Source organism: Callospermophilus lateralis (assembly GCF_048772815.1).
Source record: "Callospermophilus lateralis isolate mCalLat2 chromosome 14 unlocalized genomic scaffold, mCalLat2.hap1 SUPER_14_unloc_1, whole genome shotgun sequence".
In the NCBI taxonomy this organism is placed as follows: domain Eukaryota; kingdom Metazoa; phylum Chordata; class Mammalia; order Rodentia; family Sciuridae; genus Callospermophilus; species Callospermophilus lateralis.
The window spans coordinates 531,402-549,659 of record NW_027510158.1 but is presented as its reverse complement, the minus strand read 5'-3'; positions in this window follow the sequence as shown (position 1 = coordinate 549,659).

Below are 18,258 nucleotides of genomic sequence, written 5' to 3'. Positions count from 1 at the left end.
GTCACTGGGAGCCAAAGGGTCCCCCTGAGAAACATCAAGGAAAAAATTCCTAGGATACACACATAAGAGCGTGAGAGGAGCTCACCTGTAATCCCAGGGGCTCAGGAGGCTGAGACAGGAGGACCACGAGCCTCAGCAGCTTAGCAAAGCCCTAAGCAACTTACCGAGGCCCCTGACTCTAAATACAATATGATAAAGGTCTGGGGATGTGGCTCAGTGGTTAAGCACCCCTGGGTACAATCTCTGGAGAGGGGAGAGAGAGAGAAGGACCCAGGGAATTAAAGATGGGTGGAGGGGAGGAAAGGAAGATGGAACAGGAAGTTCATAAACCCAGCCATTCTGATGAGCCACGATAGCAGTTCACCATGTTCATTGCTCAAACTCGGGCCGGGCATTGCAATTCCCTGGGGGCAGAGTGAGGACTGGGCTGAATCCACGGAGGCTCCAAGGTGTAGCCTCTAAAGTAAGGAGGCATGGAAATGCAAGGTCTCCTCCAGAAGGTGGGGACTCCCTAAATTTTGCAAACGAGGCAGTTGATCTACCTGAAAAGGGTCTCAACCCTGTTAGGGAGCTTAAAAAAAATCCTGATCCTGAGCCACATCCCCAGATGTTCAGGCTTGGCGGGTCCAGAGAGGGACATGAGCACTGAGATTCGCCAAAGCAAGTGCTTCTATCTTGGAGCCACTTTGACACCATGGACCCTGGGGTCTGCTCAGGCGCAAGAGCCGCAGACAGAGCTGGGACTTGCTGGGGGTCGGGGCTTAGCCATTGGTTCTTTGCATCTCTTGGCTCTTTCTTGAGCAGTTTTGTGACTTCCGATTCTTTTCCTGCCCAATGATACAGCTGGGCTCTTGATCACAGCAGCTCCCGTGGAGGTCCCTGTCCCACTAGTTCAGCGGTGACGATGACAACCCTGAAAAGTAGATAGGGTCGTCTTCCTTTTATGAAGAGGAAACTGAGTTCCAGAACGGTGAGGTCCCTGATCTGTTGTGCCCCGCGGAGAGAAAGCGGAGTGCAGAATCCGAGCCCGGCTGTCCTTCTTCAAAGCCTGGCTCCTGTCCTACTATCTGCCCCACACTCGCGGCTGCCTTAACTAATGGTGACAGTAACCTGGCTGTGAATTTGTGGGGTGACTGTCTTCACTTATGTGAGACCCCTCGCCTTTGTGCCTTTTTACCTCCGGTAACCAGAATTAGTGGTCGCCTAGTTCTGCAGCTTGAGTCTGTTTCAGGCTGGGTCTCAGGTTTGCTTCTGGATCCAGCAGAGTCCCAGGTCCCCAGGTCCAAACCTCCCATTGGCAGGTTAGGCAGCTGAGGATTGCCGGTCCACCCTGCTATCCGCAGTGAGCATCAAAAGACCTGGAGCAAAAGCAGCCCAGTGAGGATCTCTCCAAAACCAACGTCATCACCACGGAGCGGGTCAGAGAGAATACAGGACCCCAAGATCTTAGTGCATCTGTGGGGAATACAGGATGAGCTTAGACTCCAATGTTCAAGATTGGCATCCCCCGGGTGCTGTTATTTAGCCATAGAAATATCCCTTTTTTTTTTTGGTCTGCCAATAGCATCTCTCCCATGCTCAAGGTCTTCATTGGCCCCAGCTGCCCACTTAGCCAAGGGCCCAGATGGTTCCTCACTTAGCAGCTACAGGAACTTGAGCCAGAAACTCAACTTCCTGCAACCACAGACCCTGCCTCTTTAATAGGAAGATGATAATTGCAGCTGGTACCTGTGGTTGATAGGTGACAAGGGGATGTTTAGCACCTCTCATGAGGAGGTGGAGCCTTTGCTGCCTTCCTGGAATCTGGGTTGCACACCTGAAGCAGGTACAACTCAGCAGAAGTGACTGTGGTAAGCCTCAACTGCAGGATGCTTTGTGTGTCTCCTCTCTTTATCTCAGAATCCTGCCCGGGCATGTGAACAAGCTCAGGCTGGTCTGCTAAAAGGAAGCCACCCACAGCTCAGCACAGGCCACACAACACCAGCCAGGCCCACGCTGACCCTCCACTTGAGCCCAGGTGTATGAGTCTGAGATCAGCCACGGTTGGCCCAGGTCTATTGAACCCTTCTCGGCTTGTGATAAATGATAAATGGTTGTTCTTTTAAGCGGCCATATTTTGGAGTGGCTTGTTACACGGCAGTAATGAGCTGATACACTATTTCAAAGAGTCTGTATAATTATCAAAGGAGATGGTGTATCTAATGTGGCTACCACAGTACTTGGAATAGTGTGATGCTCAATAAGTACAAGCCTGTGTTAATCATAGGATGATAGTAAGAGCAGCAGCAGACAAATATTCTCCTAACCTTGTCATAACCTTTCTCGTATCTTCTTTGTCTTATAAATCACCCCATCTGGATTTCAGTCAACATGAGGGACTCCCTGCACATACTGTGTACTTCTCACATCTTCAGTGTGGTTCCTCTTCCTCTTACCCGGGTTGTTCTTCCCTGCATGTGCAACTCCCAAATTGTCTCTGAACTTGACGGTGTAGCTAAAATGTCCCCAGCCCCCAGACGCCCGTCACTGTCACTCCTTCCTATCATGGAATCAACCTCCCAGGACTTGGCATCTCCTTAGCTCTTGGGTGGTGTGTCATCAGATTAGGCTGCATCTTGTCCCACAGTTTGCTGTGTGCGTCCCCTGCTTGACTCTAGTTGTTGGAGGATGGATCCAGGAACACACGTGTCTCTGCTATCCCCCGGTGGACCCCCGGTACAGTGCCTAAATCGGGAATGGCAAATGTGATATTTAGGGTGGAGTCAGCTCTCATGAGAGGGTGGTTACTTCCTGGAGGGCTAAAAAGTGTCACCAGGCTGAGTGCCACTCAATTAGTGACGCCTTGCATGGGCACCAGATGGGAAGGAGCCCTGTCAGAGCATGCACCCCAACATCAGCCGATGGACAGTTTTAGAACTCTACATTTGAAATGAAATAAAATACAGGAAACAATGTTCTTTTTCCCCAGCATCTCTAATCGCTCTCTCACCTTGGCTTCATGACATTCCTGTATGTGTCCTTCTCCCTTCATGGAAGAGGTGAGATGGCTTGGCTAAAGTCACTCACCCAGCAAGAGGCAGAACTCAAACTTGAATATGGATCACCTGCCTCACACTCACGGCTCTTCTTACTGTGGGATACGAGTTGTTCTCACTGACATCGTAGCCCCGAGTGTATATTTTCATGCACACATTCGATTATGTAAATTGGAATATTTATTTGAAACAGAGGAAAGTGCAGCATTGCCAGAAACTTCTGTGCACTTGGGCACACGTATACACGAGAGAGAAACAGAAAATCAAGGAATCCGCCTTTAGTTCGTTCCTTCGGTAAATCCCAACGTGGGTGGCTGGGCTGGGGCCACTGTTACTGCGACAGCAGCCTCCAAATGTCAGAATTGAATGATTGAGTCACCCAGAACAAAACGAAGACAGCACTTCTAGCATAAGCAGACTTGGCCAGCGAATAGAGATGTTCTGGTAAATCCGATTTTCTGGTTTATAGAAAGTGAGTCCATGGAATATTATACAGTAGTAAGGATCAATGCACTAGATGTACATAGAAAAGATGGGTGAGCTGCCAAAATAGGAGAAAAGTGAAGAAAGTTTCAGTACAGTTCAATTCGCGTAAATTAGAAACACATCCACAAAGCTGCGTCCCACACTTCATCACCCACAGGAATGAAAATCACAAAATAGTATATAAGTAAAATGAACAAGAAAAGGTCTCACTCAAGCAAGGATAACCACTGGCTCAGAATTAAAATAGTGGGGTAGCATAATTCTATGACAGAGGCTCATATTTTATTTGATTTAAAATACATCAATCAAAAGAACTTTTCTTACTAAACCTAAAGCGAGTATAAAATATACAAATATTTCAAATACCCTCAAAACCACTTTCTGGTGGTTATACTTTTCTCTTCCTTCCATTTAACAAATATAGATGGAATGCTTTCCATGAGCCAAGCATCATGAACAATGCAGCATTGAAAAAAAATATATTTTTTATTTATTGAGCTCCTATTAAATGCTGAATCTGTTCAAGATATGTTACTCAGGTTGCAATTAATTCTCATAACATGATAACAATTATTACTTCCCCTTTTTTATTAATTTTTAAATTTATTTATGACAGCGGAATGCATTACAATTCTTATTACACAGATAGAGACCAATTTTTCATATCTCTGGTTGTATACAAAGTATATTCACACCAATTCGTGTCTTTATATATGTACTTTGGATAATAATGTCCACCACATTCCACCATCATTCCCCTTTTAAAAGTGCAAAACCTAAGGCTAACAGAGGTCAGCAGTGTTATCCAAAGACTCAGCTAGAATGCGACAAGACTAGAGTTCAGACTCAAATCCCCCTGACCACTAGCTCAGGTTTTTTTCCCAGGGAACCATATGGAGATAGTCTGGTGTAAGTCAAGGTGGGAGTGGACAGAGAGACATACACTATCCCAAAGTTGTTTTTATGAATGTCAACTAGACTGTGAGTTCCCTGAGGGCTCAGATTAGCTCCCAGGGCTCCGTAGAGCGGCAGGGCTTAGTGTCATGGTGACTTCACATTCTCATTAAGTGCATTTAAAAAATAGTTATTAATAGCACTAAAAATCGAAGTACAGTTTGCAGGCTGAACTTTCTGGTGAATAGTTTTCTAAATAAGACTAATTTATTGTATGAATCTTTTTAAATATAGACCAGAAATTTGTGTAAACAGCCACGGATATCAGCAATTAATTGGTACCATGTGATATTTTAAAAAAACGTACCAACATGTGTCAGGAAAGTCCTCACTCACTGCCCACAGTTGGAGAGCACCTGGCTTCGTCTACTTAAAATAGAAGGGTTTGAATCAATGACCACACCCAGCTTCTGAATCATCTCATCATTATGATCATCATCACCATCACATGACTACCATGATAACTATTGTTGCTGCACCATCTATCAAGTATATTCTATATGCCAAACCCTTTGCTCAGCATTTTACATGCATCATCTCATTAACAACCTGAAGAGTTAATGTCACTATTTTTCCTATTTTACTGGTGAGCAAAATAAGCCCCAGAGCAATTAAACTACTTACCTAAGATCACATAGGTAAAAAAATATAATTGTGTATTAGAATGGGCTAGGACTTGCTGCAAGAACAAATATCTCCCAAATCTCCATGGCTTATCTTTGCTGCAGGTCTATCTTCAAGGCAATTGTCCTCCATGTAATGGCTCAGAGAACTAGTGGTTCCACCAAGTCAACGCAAGGATGATTATCACATGCTTTGTCTTGAACCTGTTCTCAGATCTTACAAGACATGTGCATTGACCAAACTCCACAATTCCAAAATAGTTGTATTTGTTCATTCTTTATTTTACAAAATTTCCATTTGTTATGAATTTAGTGCTTGTCAAAGTCCTATGAGGTTGGTAGGAACACCTTCATTTCACAAGTGAGGAAACTGAGATTCAGCAAGGTTAAGTAGATCACTCAAGAGCCCATGAGGCCAAGATCATCTATAAGCAGAGATGAAACGTACCCAAGGCAAAAATTTCTCATGCCAAGAGAATAAAAGGTGGAAGCCACCCCCCTTCTTTGTCCTGGCAGCCCAATTCCTAGAGGGAGTAGGCAAGAGAAATTTCAACCCTTGAAGTGTTCATGCTCTTAAACACTTATAAAAGCTTTAAGATCCAGACAAAATCTAGACCTAAGTGCAGAGGTTACTGGAGTTGGGATTTTATGGCCAGATGTAAATCCATCTTCTCTAAGACCTGCTCCAGTTCCCTGGTGCCTCACTTGAAATATTTCATGTGTGCTGAATGGATTTGTTGGCTCCCCATGCCTTCGTAAATTATGAAGTCCAGATTTCCTAGGGCCTGCATCCAGCAAGGGTCGCTCTAACTGCCCCCACTCCGTGCTTGGAATGGGAGACTGCCTATGTTTTATTCTTGGAGATGGTCCTTTTTTACTCTTTTTCAAGGGTTGACAAATCACCACCCGCCATTTTGGATTGGGGGAGGGTTCTGCTGAGCTCCTAGCAGGTCCCCTAACCTTCAGTGCCCACATTTGTACCACCACCTCCACCCTTTTATAGTCCCACCTGATGGGTTCAGACACAAAGACACTGGACCCAAAATTGGATCAATTAGACTCTCTCTGAAATATGACATTTATTAAAAGGAATAAAGTTATGGGAGGCCAAGTCTTAATGGCAGACCCCTGGTAAGAAAGGGCCTCTTGCTGAGACCTCTGGATCTGGCTTCCAAGGTAAGATGTCTAACTTGCCTTCCAACACACTGTCCTTTCATCTGGCCATTTCATGTCACTGAAGCGAGCCAGCAACCAATGGAGCTGCAACCAAAGAACTTGACAAGGGTCTCTGCCAACTCAGCTCCATCAACACAGAGACGCATGGTTTTTATCTCCCCCCTGCCCATGACCTGTTTTCTGTATTATTTTTTCCCCAAACTTTGCAGCTGCACCTACTTTCTTGTGGAGTCCCCAGGGAATCTGGGTCACGGGACAGACAAGTCAGAAGCCGAGAGTGTGTGCCTAGGCAGGAGTCGTAATTCTGGAAGGCACCGTGTCTGTCTGTCTGTCTGCACGGTGATGCATGAGGCTCTCTGTGAGCCGTTGCTCTTCAGCTCCTGGGGGACTGCCCCAGAACCTGTCTCACTCTCCCCAGATACCTTCTCAGGCTCCAGATGTCCATCCCTCTGCACCTAATACCTGGGTCTCACTCTGAGGCTTTGTATGTATAGTTTTCTCTCCTCCTGGGATGCCCCTCTCCTCTGATTAGAAACCCAGCTAGTTCAGGGTAGCCATACCACAGCTGGATCCTCTGCACACATCTGTGAGGCTGAATTTGTCAGGATTAGTTACTCCCTTTGCCCTTTATGTTTCTCCCTTCATTCCACTTAATGTGTTGTATTATGGTGATGATTGAGTGTCTTTGTCTCCCATTGGACCACTTGTTCCTTAAATGCCTCCCTCTTCATAGAATTAATGCTGCCAAATTAGCCACCATATACCTCTGTACAGAAAGGACCTCTGGGTTTTTGCGTTTGTGTTTTTGTTTTAGCCTATCCTAAAACAGGAGATGGCCAGGTATGGTGGTGCACATCTGTAATCCCAGCTGCTCAGGAGGCTGAGGCAGGAGGATCACGAGTTCAAAGCCAGCCTCAGCAAAAGTGAGGTGCTAAGCAACTCAGTGAGATCCTGTCTGCAAATAAAATATAATAATAATAATAATAATAATAATAATAATAATAATAATAATAGGGCTGGGAATGTGGCTCAGTGGTCGAGTGTCCCTGAGTTCAAACCCCAGTACCCACTAAGAATAAATAAACAAAACAGGAGATGTGACCTCCTGGTGGGAGGTGGGGGAAGAGTCTGGGAAGAATCAGTTATTAAATGCTACCCTGTGAGCATACATGACCTTGCACATAACTAAAGGGAAAGGTGAGATAGAGTGGGAGACCAGGAAGTGTCAACTGTAAAGGAGAGTAAAGAAGAAAAGAAGGTCCGCCTCAGCAGATTCTTCCTTTTTCTTTGGCCAGCTTCTGTGTGTGCATAAATCCTTTTGAACATGGTCTTCCATCAAGAACATCTATCAAGGCACTGGGGATATAGCCTAGTTGTCAGAGTGCTTGCCTTGCATGCACAAGGCCCTGGGTTCAATCTCCAGCACCACACACACACACACACACACACACACACATACACACACACACACACACACACAAAATGTCCTTTGAACTTTAAGAGACAAAAAGCTCCATATTGGGTATCAAAAGAGAGTTATCTATATGAGAATGTTAGAAAGTGGTACAAGTAGATTCTTCAGTAAAAAAGGAAACAATTGTGTGATCCTCCTTACCACACACAATAATGAAGCTTTGTGAGTCATTACAATGGACTGAGGACAGTGCTGTATCCTTCATACGATAACTTAGTAAATTGTCAGAAGAAACCTGTGTGGTAGGCTTCTTATTCCTATTTTTCTGATGGAAAAAATTGAAAAATAGAGGGCAAGCAACTTGTTGAAGATAACATAGCTAGTCAGTGGTCAGGCACCTCTACATCATGCTATTGTGTAATGAGTACCCACACCCGGGATCCCACCATGGTGTGTGTGTGCGTGAGAGAGAGAGAGAGAGAGCGCACTTGTATATATAGCTTATATTTATAAGGCTTGTATTAACATAGGAAATTTCTGGAAAGCAGCCAAGAAACTGTTAGGCCTCCATGCCTTGGGGAGCGGGGATGAAATAATCAGATGACTTATTTGTCTCTTTGCACCCCCTCCACCCTGTCTCAGGCACTCACTCAGATGTAAGTAATAGAAAACCAAATTAACAGAGACTTAAATAAAACCAGTGCCCTAGTCTACACAGCTAGGAGTCCAGGAGCAGCAGCTCCTTGGCTCGCGGACACCAGGGCTGCCTCTAGGCCATGATCTTGGTCCTGCGCCCAGCGACTCCCTTTCTCTGCCTAGCTCTTTTCTTCATGGAATGTGTTTAACCCACCCTTCGTGGTTCACCTGGGTACCTGCCTCTTCTCCCTCTTTTTCTATGCAATGCCAGTTCAGTGAGAAGGGGGACTTTGCTTTCTTTATGGCCATTTCCTGAGACCCTGCCCAGGACACAGTAAGAGCACAGTGAATCTTTGGTGAAAGAACAGGTGGACCAATGGATGAGCACAGCCGATTCGGGCACGTCCAAGTTCTGAAGAAGGGAGGGAGCGGTGGCACCACGCCTCTGTCCTCTCATACTGTGAAGTCACATCCTCTCCCTGAATCCCCCTGGTAGATTTCTCCTGAGTCTCATTGGCCAGAATAGGGTCAGACAGCATGCTCCTGGCCTAGCCCCGAGAGCTAGAGAGCCAGGAGGGGCCTCCAGAGCCCTGAGTGGCCACTCCAGGCAATGTTAGCTATTCTCAGCAAGGACACAGGGCATCTCCTGCAGGTAGTTTGGATTTCTACCAAGTGCATGCTCAATAGAGATTTTTTTTTCTCAATAGAGATGTCTGAACCCACTCCAGTCTTGCTCAGAATCTCAGAGGGTAGGGCTGAGTATTTGTTTTTTTTTTTTTTTTTTTTTTTAAGGAAAAATTCTAATCCACCATTAATGGTTTAAAAAAAAAAAAAGAATTTTCCAGAAAGGTAACAGAAGGCCAGGCGTGGTGGTGCACCTTGGTAATCCCAGCCACTCAGCAGGCTGAGGCAGGAGGATTGCAAGTGAGAGGCCAGCCTCTGCAATTCAGTGAGCCCCTAAGCAACTTAGTGAGACCCTATCTCAAATTAATGAAAAGGGCTGGGGGTGTGGCTCAGTGGTAGAGTGCCCCTCGGGTCAATCCTCAGTATCATCCTCCCCCCACAAAAAAAAAAAAAAAAAAAAAAAAAAAACCTAACAGTAGCTGAAGGGTTTGAGAGTACTGAAATAACACCTGCAATCTGTCATCCATACACCTAGAAACGTAAAAGGTCTTTGTAGGTCATTGATGTCAATGCCTCCATTTGGCAGATGGGCAAACTGAGGGTCCCTGATGGAAGGAGCATTGTCCAAAGCTTCCCAGGCAGTCATTGGCAAAGCCAAGGTAGATTCCATCTTTCAAACCAGTTCTCCGCTGCCTTCAACCCCTGGCCCCCTTAATCCCCACCATCCCATGTGTAGAGCCAAGGGCAGGACCCTCCCATCACTCACATTTAACTGTTACAGAAAAACAGCCGAGTATCCGTTTTCCCTGTCTCCTTTAACTGCATCATCTAGAGTCATAAATTAGTCCCAACACCAAAAGATGCCCTAATCCCCACACGCTTCTCCATATCACGGTGGTGTTTATAATGTGAAAGGAGTTTTTGTGGTTCACATCTACTCTCAGGCTCCCCTCTCTGTGTGTATAAATTTACATGTCATAATTATCATTGCAGGTTTCCCCTCTGCTCGGCCCCTGCCCTCAAACCTAAGAGTGACACAGGAAATGGTTTATGTTCTCTGGACGACACTGACAGTCTAATCCAGCTCTTGTATTTCAAGCTATCTTTATCAACTCCTTGTTCTCCCGACCATGAGATAGACATTTCCCCCAAAGCCTCCATCTCTGCAGATTCACAACAGTGGGTGCCTGGAGCAAACCAACACCCTCTCTGTGAGACCCCTGGTTCGAGGTGGCAGGGCTCAATAATGCAGGCAAGGAGACCCTGTGTGTGAGTTCACACTGTTAATGGAATCCCTGGTCCTTAGTGCAGTGTCCATATGCTGTTTGAGCACTACTGACTCTCTCTCTCTCTCTCTCTCTCTCTCTCTCTCTCTCTCTCTCTGGAACTCCAGGTGAAGCAAACCCAAATCACAAGAAAGCAGGGACACATGGAGATCTTCACACAGGACAAATCCAAAAAGCAAGGTGCCCCCTTCCCAGAGATGGGAAGAGCACTGGGGCTATCACCTAAATCCTGTTCATAACTACAAGGTCAAATCTTTCTTAAGCCCCTTACTTTTTTTTTTTCAAAAGGTACTAAAGCCTACGAGGACCAGGCAGGAATTCAGACACCCAAAGCCTCCTGGGCTGTCTCCAGTGCCAATCAGTCACACATGACCCAAGCCAGTGGCTTGACCCTTCTGCACGTCTGTTGCTCATCTGTGAAAAGAGGTTGAGAATCTTGCCCTATTTGATCCCCAGAGTGACAGGGATGGTACAAGAGAGTAGGTTATGAAAGCGTTGGATATGTGGCTAATCATGTGAGTGGATTTGAAGTTACTGAGAGTACAGCCTGGCTCTATGTCCTTCTCCACCCCCATCAACCAGTATTATGAGAGATGCGTTTGTCATTTGGACATTACATGACGGCACTGGTCATAGTTGAAGGCAGATGTGCAAAACATCAGCTGAGCATCCAAAGGTGCCGGGGTCAAGGAGACCAACATGTCACTATGTGGCTTCCCCCTTTTGTATAAATATTTGGTATTGTGTAGACATAAAAGATTAGGGGAAGCCAACCCCGTAAAATATAAGGAACACAGAACCATGCATCAACTATCTATTAGGCGAGGTCCTTATTTCTCAAAACTAATCATCTCAGCGATTAAATATTTAATCTGAAATCTGTGATTTTCCCAAGACTTTGGAGCTTACTGTTTGAGCTCAGACCCTAGATTGTCAATATGAGGTCTGTTACATCAGGCGAGTAGATCTCTCTTAAGCTCCAACTTCCATAAAAAGAAACAAATGATATCTACTTTTCAAGTAGATACTAGAGCTAAATTGTAAGATCTTTGGGTGCGGAGATTTTTATTGGGACAAACAGAAACCTCCAGTCTTCCACTCAGTGCCCTTTGATAATAAATGCTTGCTAAATGCTTTGGGAAGGAATGAATGAAAGGTCTTATAAAATTGCATCATCTCATGCTTAGAAACTTTTTGAGTATTCGGTAAACATCAGGCCTCTTTTTCAAATTACTAGGGAGCTACACAAGTGATTCCAGAGTGATTTGAAAGTATTTAATTTGTTAGAATGCACTCTAAATTTTAGAGAGCAATCATCCAATTTTGTCCAGAGATGTATCCTTGCCTCCTAGAACCAAGCTTGGTATTCAGTAGACACTTCCCGTATCTGTTGAATGAAGGACAAGCGTCTTTCTTCTCAGCCAGACTATGTGCTCTAAGCAGAGAAAGGCCAGAACCCTGGGTTTTTTTTTTTTTTTTTTCGGTTCTTAGAACTGACTTGGACGAGAGATGCAAAAAGCCATTCAAGCATTTACCCCAGCCCAGGACCGTCAGGGGTGTAAGATTGCATAGAATCCGCACTGAGCACGATGGCCCCATCCCAGAGCTTTGACTCGGAAGCCACAGAAACTTCTATCACCCCTGAAACTCTGTTTGCAGTCAGAATGTCAGCAGAAAATGGCAGCAGAAAATATTCGCTGTGAAATCCCGTGACCTCTGTCACGGTGAAAAACGTCATGGAAAGGGATTTTTCTTATAAAACAGCGGCATGCAAAAGTCATCAGTGCTGGCAAACTCCAAGATAGATGAAGAAAACAAGAGAAGCTGATCCGCTAGCTCGGGTTTTATGAATAGACTCTCTCGCCACCCACTCATTTGCGAGATCCTCTTGAGATCTTTTCTTTACGGCAGGTTATGAATCATCTTCATGAGATCTTTAAATGGATGATCAATACTATATTTTTCCATAAAATGTTTGGTTTGAAATCTGATTTTAAGTGCATTAGAGTTTTTGTGCACCGATTGGGTGAATGCCATAATAAATCATCATCAAATATGAAAGAAATATAGCATAGATTAATTGCCGTATTTATTTATGAGTCTATAAAATACCTTGTGAGAGTCCTGGCACATCTTTTGGATACCAATTTGAACCTTCAGGAAAGTTAAAAGCATTAAAAGAGACTGGGAGGAGATTTATTATCAGAATGTTTTTAATTGCAGACCCAAGTGGACTTGTAGGTATTAGAATAGCTATGCCCTTAATGGCCATGTCTTGTGTCTCTGTCTCTGTCTCTGCCTCTCTCTCTCTCTCTGCCTCTCTCTCTTTCTCTCTCTCAAAATGATATACTCCCCATATTTTTATTGATTTTTGAAGATTTGTCATAAATTCACCTTGGCCAACATGTGACACCACAAATGGTTCCAGCTTCCCCAAAGTTGTGGGCCCCAGGTGGCACAGAGGAGAAGACTCCCAGCCAATTCTAATGTTCAGCTTTAAGAGCAAAAGCGAATACTGGGTGCATGCCACTGATAGGATGGCAATGTGTACAGTATGAAGCTGCTCATGGTTTAAATGCAGTTTTCGTGTCTATGCAGTGAAACGATTTAGGCTGAAGAATGATAAAGCAGCCGGGCACGGTGGCACACGCCTGAAATCCAAGCAGCTCAGGAGGCTGAGGCAGGAGGATTTCAAGTTCAAAGCCAGACTCAGCAACAGCGAGGCACTGAGCAACTCAGTGAGACCCTGTCTCTAAATAAAAAACAAAATAGGGCTGGGGATGGGGTTCAGTGGTCAAGTGCCCCTGAGTTCAATTTTTAGTACCAAAAAGTAAAAATAAAAAAATAAAAAAAAGATGTGTGCTGCGCCCCTCCCCTGACTCAGGCAATGGCAAGGCCCTACTGAGGTGGATGGCACAAGGCGTCCATCATCTGGAGGAGCGCAGTATGTTCCTGGGAATGGGCTAATTTGTTTTTGTATTCCTTTAATAAGTATACTTGTGACTTCTCATATGACCATTAAGTATGAAAGAAAAAACATGACTTTCCCAATTAATACAACTACTTCTAAAGAATAGATCTGTTTGCTCTAAATGCAATGATTCAGCTGTGGAGTGTAAATTGTTAATGTCTAATGAAAAACTCCCTGTATTCCTGTCAAGGAAGTTTTTGAGAAATTAAATTAAAATCTAGAGAAGAAAAATTAATGTTAAGAAGACAGATTAGTGCTTAGTACTGGGCAACTTGTTCTTGTTCCTGTGCACAATGGTTTGTGCTCTTACTCTTGTTTGATTAAAATTAATAACAAGTCAACCACTTGCCATAACCATGGCACCGGTTCCAGTCAGTAAGTCAAGAAAGAATAGTCAAGGTATAGGCCAATAGTTTGGGACATTTGTAATTATTATTAAAAGTTAACTAAGCAGAAACAGCTCAAAGCAAAATGAGAACTGAAAGTACAAATGTTTGCTTATGCATTAGCCAAGATACATTCTTCTATTCTGATTGTAGCTAGGTAATATTTTATTTCTTTAAATAATGATTCCTGTTTTGTAACCACAAAGTACTGTGAGCCTGCCAAAATGAAAAGTATATATGATCAAGTTCACAAGTAAAGATTGGGATCAACACCTGCACTTTGGTGTCTGTGTTGTTTCTCCACCCCTCTTTCGCCGACTCCTCACCATCCGTTCGTCTCCTGAGAGCCCCTGTTGGAGCAGGTCTCCTACAGATGTGAATCTTTTAAACTGCTTGTTAGCTTCAGGGAGAGGTTTATATGCAAAACACCTCATCCCTACTTAGTTGGAGCTCACAGTGCTGTGTTTCTCTTTCTCATTTGCCTGGGCCATGATTCTGCTCCCTGAGTGTACATTCAAGATCCCAGGCCCTGTCACCAAGGGGAAGAAGAATGTGGGCATCTTCTCTCCATGAGTCCCTAAATACTACCCCGTTAAGGTCTTTATTACTTATAAATACTTCTTTCTCAACAACTTTGGCTTCCAAACCGGTTCCCTGGTTTTCAAATCTATACATCTGTTGTTTACTTTAGAGCCTCAAATTCCTTGAAAACACATCAGATGCCTTGAGCTTATCATTAATAAGATGCCGTCTTTCCCAAGATAAAAATAATCCAGAATTGCTACACAGAAAAACTGCTCTGAAATTGAGAAGTTCAGGCAGCAACACCCTGCCATACACACTGATGCAAAGAAAGAAAGAAAGATAAGAAAAACAAAAGGTTTTTAAAAAGAGTTTTTCCTGAAAATAATCAGTAACCAAAACCTATTACCTTTTTTTTAAGTCTGTGTAGCTATACAGCCAATATCTCAGCTGGATTTTTTTTTCAAAGAGGTTTTTTTCTTGTTTTTATTTATTTATTTCTTTATTTTGCGGGGAGGGTTGCTGTTTTTATTTTTGATAGACTTACCAGTCACAGCTGGATCTGCTTGCTGTGTGCCATTTGAATGAATGATCGACATCAAATTTCTAAACCCCCCCAAATTATTACATAAGCTCTTTCATAATACAGATTGATAGGAAAGCATGCAGAAGGGACTCTGCACTCATTTCTTCACAACTGCATCTCTTCAGATATTTTCTCTGCTAAAGGACCCAGTGTCCTCACGAGGCACTAAACGTGAATTCACACCATTCCCTCGGAGCTCACCACACCTCCTGGCTGTCGCTGGCTGGGTATGTGCTTGAAATATGGTCTTGAAGAAAGACACCCCCCCCCAGCCAGGAGATCTGGAATCTGGTCCTTTCTCTGTCACCTGCTGCTTGGCTCCATGATGGTCCTGGTCTTGCTTCTCACCTCCCCAATATTCTTATCCTGAACCTTTAATCAGATAAAGCCCAAGAGTTTAGGAAAGCTACCCAGACTTGATACAATGCAATGGAATTTCGCCATTTTGAACAAGCTATTCATTTTTCACTCTGAGCTCAGGTGCAATGCTGACAAGCCTGGTTCTCTGCATACAGCCTCATTGTAGACTTTATCTCAAAGAAGTTAATTCTTTCTTGCTATTTGCCACCTTGCTGACAAGCAACATCAACACCCTCATCTGGGAATTATTGCCTTTTTCTTTTACCCTCCTGATGCCAGAGTAGCTGCTGACAATCTGTACTCAGGCAAGGCAGGGACTGCTGCCTCTCACATCAGATGCCTCGCACACCACTTCCGTCAAAACAATTAGTGTTCATTTCGGCTTTACTTGGGGAGACCTGCGGTGACTGATGAGTATAAATTATGGATGCATCTGTCCAGATGCACTTGTTCATTCATGCATAGATTTGAGGAAAATTCATTCTTCCCAGTTCAAAAACAGTCGGTTAAAAAAATTTCCTACTTAAAAAATATAACTTAGCACATTTTCAACTATGTTATTATGCCCGTCTACTCACTCATTTCAGCTGTGATTCGAGACATTTCCAGTTTGCTACTTTCCCTTCTGTAAAATCTGTTGTCTTTGGAAATCATTTGGAAATCGTGAACATTTTTAAACACCCCCCCAAAAAAATGCAATATGATGTATTTTTCCCTTTTTTTGGAAGTACCTGCCTTCAAACTCATTGTCAAACACACATCCTTAACTCTGCTGCTCAGGAACTTCAGTGCATTTACCATAAAGCAATATGAACCTCAAATAAACAATGTGGATCAGTACTCTCTGTGGTCCGGGTAGGCCTTTGTTTGCTTTGTTTCCTATTAGTTTTAATGAGCAGCTAGAGAACCTATCAGACATGTTGCACAAAACAACAAAAGAATCTATATCATTTGTTCAAAATACGTTCAGTGGGATGACTGCCTTGAATAGAACTGGGGGTGTGTGTGTGTCTGTATTTGATGGGTTTATTTACTTGCTTCAATAAAATTCTGTGTGCACACCTATACAATTGGGGATTTTCCCATGAACTAAATTAATCAGCACCCGAACAAAGCAATGAAAATCCACCATGAGAGAGAAGCCCAGAGCACAGGGCTACAGAGGTAAGGGCCTGGGAAGAGACAGAGAGACCGAGGAAAAACCAATTCCACAGCACTGTTCCTGAATCAGACTCCTTTACACCTGAGGTTTCTGCCATTCACAGGTTGATGTTGGCTTAACCTACTGGCTTGGCTTTTGTTATGCAGGTCCCAAAATAACAGGAATTCTAGGCACATCTCATAATAACCATTTTTTAGGAAATCGCACTAAATACTCAAGATGGTAACAATCAAATGTCATCAATACAAGGGAGCTTTATTGTGCGTGCAGCCTCTGCCTGGGAAGGACATATTAAATCCGGGTCTCCCCAAAGGCAGAAAGATGGGGGCGGGGGACGGGGCAGGGCTTTCTCCTTGGGAGACATTATGAAAGAAGACACCAAAATCATAAAACAACTTTGAAGACAATAGATGAGGTACCTTCACATAAAACATGCTCTTTTTTTTCCATTTCCACAGAAGAAAAAAAAAAATGCTGACGTCTCCTCATAGTTGTATTCCCAATTTATTTTGCCACAGTTTTTTGTCTTCTTTTCTTCAAAAAAAAAAAAATCTTCTTGCCTTTCTCTAATCCTAAAGCAAAGACAAGGGGTAAGCCTTGCACACAACGGGAGTCTTGCACACAGCATTGATACCACAGAGGTCTTATAAATCAGCTGAAAATCAGTAAATCCTATATGGTAGTCTCTGCTTTGCAACCATATTGCCAAGGGACAGGGCTAATGCTTTTTCTCCCCCACCATCCCCATTTTCCTGTCATTAAAAAAAAAAAATCTGCTTAGGAACGAATGGGCAATAAAAGTTGCTGAGTAAGTATTTCGACTATCTAATTTTATTACTTTCCAATTGACATACCTTCCCTCTGGAAATGTTTGCAATTAATTAATTAGTAGTAATCTTCCCCAAGAGACTAATTTAATGAATACTCTTTAATACTTACTTTAAAGAAAAAAAAAAAAGAAAAGAAAAAGCTTAGATGTATCCAAACTGCAATGGGTGGGTGGGTGACTCCAAAGTGCATTTTGAAAAATCAAGGGATCTATTTATTACTGTGATTTTTATCGCTAAGTCAGTCTACCCATGACTATAATTCTTTTTCTAACTAGGAGTTTCCCGGGGTTGAAAGCAAGGTTTCTCCAAGGTAACAACATTCCACAGTCGCGGCTGGGATTGTCAGTATTTAGAATGGCGCTTGTTCTCGTGCTAATAATCTCTTAGAGTCGTCTGCGGTCTGTGGGTTCTTTAAGCTTCTTGAGAGTTCTGCAGAATCTGGGGAAGAAAAGAGTGGAGCTGTGTAGCCAGAGCTGTCATTCTAAGGAGGTCACCGGCCCTGGGGCCTACCAGTCCCCTCTGCAAGGTGCCAAAGGCAAGTTAGCGGTGACAGACTTCCCGCCAGGGACCCAGACCTGACTGCTACTGGGCTTCCTCCACCTGGCCGGAACCCAGCTCGGCTCCTATCCTCTGGGCCACATGGTCTTGGGTTTCAATTAGAAAATAAAACTGAGTCCTTGAACCACCCCCCCAGGACTCCTTGGGGGAGCTGCAGAGAGGGAGAGCATTGTGTAAAGTGGAAAGGGCGCGGTGACCCTCTGGAGAGAAAGGGAAAGCTTTCTGAGGTTTCTGGGCTTGCAAACTCCACCTGACCCCACTACACCTAAGGCCTTCCCTGGCCAGATTGGCGGTCCCTTGTCGCCCCTAGATGCCGTGGGTTAGAGCCCTCTGAAAGGCGTCTCGGAGTCTGGGGTCTGAGACATCAGAAGTGCAAACTGATGATTGAAATTGGCTGGCCCCTGTGCCAGGGCCCTGGCGGAGGAAGCCCCCTTCCCGGCACCAGAGCACACCCACATCCACCAGGCCCCTCAGTGTCCTTTGACGAGGACCCCTGGGAGGGGAGCCCGGGTTATGCCGCTGGCCCAGCCCAGCGTCTGGGCGGAGCGCAGGGAATAGGCCTCCCGCCCGGAGCTCTCCACTGCGGCTCGCCAGCGCCACCCCCAGCGGAGCTCAGCGGCTGCAGCCCGGCCCCGACGCCTTCCTCCTG